Here is a 7,235-nt window from a genome sequence, read left to right on the forward strand (position 1 = left end):
GGGCTCGCGCCGGCCGCCGGCGCCCTCCTCTCCGAGCAGGCGCGCCGCTCGCGCCGCTGATGGCTATCAGGCTCCGGAGAGAGGCCGTACCTCGAGCCGCCACTGGCCGTCTGACGTGCGCGCAAGGACGTCATCTCTATGCTCCCTTCCCCTCCCCGCCCCGCCACCGGGCTTGCGGGACTTGCGCCCATGGTTGACCACGATTCGCCTCGGCGTTGAGAAGCAGGTAGAGGGATGGCATTGGGGGGGGGGACTTTCTGTCAGCGGGAGTGAACACACGCCACCAGGCCTGTGCCAAGTTTAGGGGAAAGATTCCCGGAGGCTTTATACACGCGAGTGGAATGCGGTCACCGGTTTCTGTCTTGTCACTCACATATGCAGCATGCAGGAGAATTTGTGGATGCTGTATAGGCCAATGAACGGGGCCGCTTGACGACTGCTGACAGTCCATGGCATCCAACAGCTTGTGTGTCATGGGCAAGCTGATGTAACTTAAAAGCCTTAATCTGCACGGCAGAGCTTAAGAAAACATACAAGGAGAACTGACTGATGCAGTATCTTCGATGCGAGTGTAAACGGTAGGTCCTGGACAGAGCATGTTTTTGAAGGGAGAGCATTTCCTTATATCCGGTCACTAAATCAAACAGGGCATGTGATTGTGAGGAACAGAACTGCCTCATGAATTCAACTTGAAACGCATCAGTGCTGCAGCTGTCGTATGGGGAGTTATCGAAAGTGACTACACCAGTGGATATTCCTTCTTTGGAGACGAAAGCATAAGGGCTATCACCAGGGATGTGGCCTGCTAGTCAGTTGGGGCGGGGACTTCAGCCCCTTCTCCCGCCTCGAAACTTTGAAAAGAAGGTGGACCTAATGCGAGAGAAATCCGCTTTATGACTTTCTTTGCGGATAGATTTAGATATGTTTCATACTCGCCCCTCCCCCCCTCCCCCCAGTTTACTTGTACGAAATATCATTCCTAGCTATCGCGGTCAACTCTAACCGTTATATTTAGCGACTAATTATGCGACCAGCTATGAGGCGTTACCAAAGTAACAGAAAAAACCATGCGTCGATCATCAACGATGGCGCCACATCCCAAACAGCGGATATGTGCCTGAGGCATAGCAGAAAAGGCATTTAAGCCTGGTACTCCCAGTCCTATGCTATAGGACCGCCATGAACCCCCACCTCCACGCAGTTCATGCCTCTGGACGATCATTTGCGTCATATGGATACACCGACGACAGAGTTTCTTAAACTGACAGATCCAGACATGAGCAAGGAGGCCAGACCTTATCCATCAAATCATTTATGCTGCGGACAAAGCGCTTTAAGCGGGTGGAGGAGAATTAGCGGAGCACGGTATCCATGAGGCAGAAGCGTCTCACCTTTTTTGTTCAAGTTTCTAGGAATTGTCTGTCCCTGTGGTATAACCTACCAGAGACATTTTAGGAGAAAACAGGAACGTTTTCTTACAGAATGAGCGGGAGAACGCAGCGAATGAGCTGCGAAATGAAAAGCAAACACAACGCATTTGATGTTAGACACGTAAGGTAAAGAATGTGGAATCTCGTTGTTTCTCACCTGCTTGCAACGCCGTGACATTAATCTCAGGAGAAGGATGTTAATCTCACCCAAAGTCAGCCATACCTTCTGTTCAAAAGTCTGGATCAAATGACACCGTAAGTGGGCAAAACAAACACTTAGCAAGGCTTATGTCGGCAGCATGCAGACTCCGTTGGATGCATTTTATCCCATTTTGTAATGGAAAATCACTTTCCTTTAAGAATGCAGATGGGCTGTTTTTTCCGGTACCCTCCTCTTCGTCTGCACGAATCCTTAACCGACTGGCATTCCTGCACGATAAAACGATTGGATATGCCCTCAGCGATGAGGGCGAATCTGCATAAATGACGACAGCTGCGTAATCCCTTTAGCATACCGGCGCGTGTTTGGTCCTTTCAAAACCACTGCCCGCGGAAGCTGATGTGGGATGCATGCCATTGTTAATGTCAAAGGTATTCTGATGTCACATACATTGGGAAAAGTCACCTTTTTCTGTGGCTCGCCCGGCCCACGAAGCCTTTTATCCATAGCGCACGATGCGTAATTGGAGCATAATCTGCCAAAGCTTACGAACTCAGTAACGTATAGCGGTGCGAAGAGCTCTGGTGCCCATCCGACACGAAGCATCTAAGGCTGTTGATCATGAAGCTTCGATCAACTCTCTGACTCAGGTTGAATCAATATGGCTTAACGACAGCATGAAATTGAAGATTTTCTTTTAGATTGACATTTGACTTGATAGTGGCTTCACGTCAATGAAAACTTTGTCGTCGTGCGACCTGTTTGTAAGTTCTGAAAATTATTAGACGGCTTAGATTTTGCAGGCAATGCAACCGTGACGTGCTTTTTAAATTAGTACGCTAAAATGGAGTAATCGCGGCGAAGTTTTACGGGTCATGTGTAATTTATTTATGACTGGTGCTAAGAGGGATATTTTACTGTTAACATGTGAAGACTTATTGTGGAGTAAGACGCACCACTTGTCGTTGGTTTCTCAACGCACGGCATAAATATGTGCAAAGGCGCACAGAAGTCGCATTTAGCAAGCGACGGCTCGGCGGCTTGAGGTGACGTCAATTTCCGTTGGCTTATAGCCGGGTCGGTTAAATTGCTAATGCGTTCATTGGTATACCTAGCAAACAAGCCGTTCCTGCTCACTTTCCCTGGCGTCGAAGAGACAAAATCGCAGGCGGTGCTGGGTAATGCCGGACGCAAAAACAGACGAGACAGTCAGTCGGTGTCGCAACGACATCAAGTGGATCTCAGTAAACATTGGTTAATGTCTACCTTCATGGCTCATTCGAACACGCTGGCCGCGCGCCGCTGTTCCACGCACTCAGGGCATCGATACCCAAATCACATATCATTTGGTTTTGGTTCCCACCTGTTTCTGTCCGTTTCTCTGCCGGCAAACCGTTGGTGCTCGTTTAGCATAGTCACCAGCCATATAACATTGATTTGCATTTCAGTGATGCAAAGTTTATGCTCGATAGTTTTCTAAGCTTTTAATGCTTGCGTCAGTTGGTAGTCCTCCTGGCTGTGGAGATGCTTTAGCCATGAATAGTGAATTACGTCCAGCTAAAGTCACCCACGCCAGGCTGCAAGCACGTTCGCCGCGTCAATGTGCGTCGCTGGATTGGCCTGTTCGGATTAAAAAACGGCTAAGACGTTTTGGCAGTTTGCTGTTTTCTCATTGATATGCTGACTATTCCGACACACCGCTGTCGTTATTGAATGTCTCTAAAATCTAAATTATCTCGCACGAAAAATGGTAGTGCACGTCATTATTCTAAAGACCGGGCAGCAGGATTCAAGTACAATGAATTCCACAAGACCAGTGCGGCGCTTTGCACAGCGTGTTATGAGCGAAGAGATGAAGCAATGCGAGAGCTGTCAAAATGTTAAGCAGATGATGGCAACAAAGCAAAACTAGAGGCTAGTGAGCCATCAAATTATCCAGGAACAAGTGGGCGCAAAGACACGTTCGGCACCGACACAAATCCTTCGGAAAGCCTATTTTGCGTGGGAATTTAGTGAGCGGGGTTAACACTACGCGCTGCTTCATTTGACATCTCTCCTACGCGTGTCCTAATACACTTTAATCCAAGCAAAGTGTGGCCTTCCATTATAGAATGTCCAACACCGGCCCGTGTAATCTTAATGCGCTGGTCTACACTGTAACTTCCACGAATGTTTAAAGGTGGCATTCCGGTCGGGTCGCCTGGACCGCACCGTTGCCACCTGCCTACAGAGGGATCTCCGCGCCCCACGTCACCAGCGGGGAGAGAGAGGGAGGGGGTCTCCTCTTCCCTCCCCATTATAGCGGCTAAACGACAGCGCGGAAATCCTCAGTCTGGCTTTATGATCTAGTCTTTTTACTGCGGTTTCCAAAGATTATTGGGGTGTCCAGTGCGGTCGGACAGCAACCATGTATTGTATCAATCGGGAAACCCGACACTTCTCGTTATTTCACGGGGCCATTATCAGCCCAGAACAGGTTCGGCAGATGAAACTGGCCTATCGTAGTCAAGCTGAGTGATTTAAGTCAGCCCTGTCTATAGCTATATCATTGAATAATGGGCGTCATTTTTTCTCAGCTGAACCATTCAAAGCTTTCGCCATATCTGCCTAGTATGCCAAAACTTGCCATTTACAATCGGCAAACATCGTTCAGTGCAGCGTCCCTTCATCACCAGCGGCAGCGTCTTATTCCTACGTCCAGGTAAGGCATTTCCCTACGCCGTTACATCCGCCCGACCGTGGCTGATGTCTGGCCATCCGCCTCATCACGAGCCGCGTCAATCAGCCGAATCTGGTCCGCGTTCGAACCGCTGGAATCTGGTCGTCTGCCCCGGACCGGCTCCGGGCCGCCGAACACCGCGTAACCTCCCCCAGCACGCGAGCGTGCCGGCCGGTTTGCTGGACGCGGTGCGGGGAGCGGAGACTGCCAGGTAGCGCGTGCCCGGCGGTGGTACCGGTACTCACAGAGGTAACCCTGGTTTACGTACCTCGTTAGCTGCATGTTATAGAACTGCTCACACGGGTTTACAGTGTGGTAGCTGTGGCAGTGACTTCGCTAACCCCCTAAATTTGGCCAGGGATGCGTTTAGAGGCAAATTAGGTGATGTGTAAACGCATTTGGAGAGGTGCCCAGACTGTGAAGGAGCGAGGGGCTCTGAGTTTGGGAGAGGTGCCCAGACTGTGAAGAAGCGAGGGGCTCTGAGTTTGGGAGAGGTGCCCAGACTGTGAAGGCGCGAGGGGCCTGAGTTTGGGAGAGGTGCCCAGACTGTGAAGGCGCGAGGGGCTCTGAGTTTGGGAGAGGTGCCCAGACTGTGAAGAAGCGAGGGGCTCTGAGTTTCTACTTCGCGTTTCGGCCTTGAGTCACCATGAAGCCTTAGCTGGTTGCCGTGCGTGAGAGACTGTATCCACGTGGCACATATAGCCTTCCCAGCCGTGTGGATGTTGCGGAGAAGTGGCAGTGCCCAGCTTTGGGCGGCATTCCACAAGGAGAAACTGCTTCCGAGAAACACGAGCCTCACCTTCCCCGTCAAATATACCAGCGGATGAATGCGGTGTCATGGTTTTCGGCCCCAGGTCCCAAGAAGAGCCTCATTATCTGAACTCCCGTAATAACGGTTCTTTCCAATGCTTTAAAAATTTCAGAATTGTCATCTCTCCCGGAAAAAGTTAATAGGACGCAAAAGTCGGTCCACTTCGTAATACAAATATCGTGTTTCCTATAAAAACAAGTCAGCATTTTAAGCGTCTTGAGCAACATTACCGCAAGGAACCTACAAAGATGAACAGATCCAAGTAGGTTTAGTCTAACTTCCTGTGCTTATTTAGTCGAACCAGGAGCAATGCTTGGAGAACTGCGCACGAAAAGGCATCGAGCCTCGGTCCGCCGTTTTGGAAGGAGCCGCTCGCCTGCATGAATGAAGAACACCACTCCGGCTTCGAAACAGGACCCTCTTCACTGGCACGGTGGTAAGCGACGCCAACGTAACAACGACTCGGAAATCCACTCCTTTCAATCCGCAGTCTGGTGGCATGTCCTGATTGTACGTCCCATTTCGACTCTTGCTCCGCCGGTAGAATAATCTTCCCTCCAACCGCGCATTCTACCGCAGTGAAATCGAAGCATCATGGGGCGCTGTAGTGATAGTTATTTGTAATCGGCGATCTCAGCAGTTCTCTAGCCCGGGCCGGCGAGAAGCCGACGGTCCGGAGCCGGACCCGACCTCTGGAGTAATGGTCCAGGACCGAGGCGCGGCGGCAGAGGGCGGGCAGAGCGGCTGCACGGATCAGCGGACTGTTTGCGGCAGCTGAGAGCCGGAATGTAGCAGCGATCATCGAACTGGGCCAGTAGAATCAACACTGTCCGGTACAGCACGCGATGCAGAAGCAGGCTACGTGCTGAGGACCACCTGTCATTGCCATAGCAAGGAACTGAGCTGGAACAGTGGGAGTTTGGCCCAGCTGCACCGCACTCAGAGCCGTTGGTAGCGACACGGAAGCGAATGCTGAATCGGCCGTCAGTGCCATTGTGTTGTAGTAAAAACAGGCGGCAACAGTGTGAACTGAGAAGTCAGCCACTCGGTTTATGTCATCGGCAGTGCCGCCTAGTAAAGGAGCGTCATATGCAGGCTAGTCTTGTGAGCCCAATTCCAGAAAAGGTAGTAAATGGGATCACATTTGTAGCGGAGCGACGCAGTGTTACCGAGAGAAGGCACCGCAGCGGCGTATGACAACGTGCTGTCTTTTCGCAAGTGGAACACGCGCAGTGACAGCAGGCTTGTTTGTAACGACGGCTTGCGATGGCCAGCCGCGCCCGCAAATGCGTAACCAGTTTTTTTTTCCCCGCGATAATTGACCGCTCATCAACTTATGGACATGAACCAGCACCTCATCAGCCTCCCAGCCACCCCAGGCCTGCTTTTTCCGTCTGCTTGCGCATACTTTTTCGTATCTATGGCAAGCAGACGTAGTTTGGAGCAATATGTGTAGGTTCTTTTTGCAGACAACTTCAAGACAAAGTGACACTCATGATTTGATATTTCGTTGAAGTAGAATGCCGATTTTTCTTAAAACTAGCAACAATTCGTCGAACTCCGAAAGATGATGCGGTATTAATACTTTGAATTCAAAAAAGAGTTGGTTTGCCATAAGGCATTTGCAAATTTTTCCCAGGATGAGCTTTAAATTTTCAAATCAAACACAACTTTTAAACTCCCGTCAGTCGCCTCCACAAAAAGTCCGCTTGAACAGTTGCCACAGATGAAGCTACTCGCCTTCCGTATAACGTTTTTGATTAAACCACCGCCATGATAGCATTACGATCACGTGGCGCTCATTTCTATTGTTTTCTATGAGACCAACGTGAAAATTAGCACAGCGTGAACAAAACTACTTACAATTTGTTCAAGTCACTATTTCGGGAACATGCCGGAGCCAATTGCATTCAAACAGATCTATGCTTGGGTAGCTATATAGGGCCGATCTTCACATCATAAGAGTCGAAATGCGGCACAGCTTACGGCTAGGCGTCGCTGGCTTTCCAAGGATCTGCGCGTAAGTTACCTGTCGGCGCATAAGGATGAGCAATATCATGCTGGGCCTCCGATGTCACGGCTCACCCATGAGATAAAGCTGGCCTTCTTAGCGCC

This window comes from Pollicipes pollicipes, unplaced genomic scaffold (assembly GCF_011947565.3).
Source record: "Pollicipes pollicipes isolate AB1234 unplaced genomic scaffold, Ppol_2.1 Scaffold_5724;HRSCAF=6776_pilon_pilon_pilon, whole genome shotgun sequence".
NCBI classification, from domain to species: domain Eukaryota; kingdom Metazoa; phylum Arthropoda; class Thecostraca; order Pollicipedomorpha; family Pollicipedidae; genus Pollicipes; species Pollicipes pollicipes.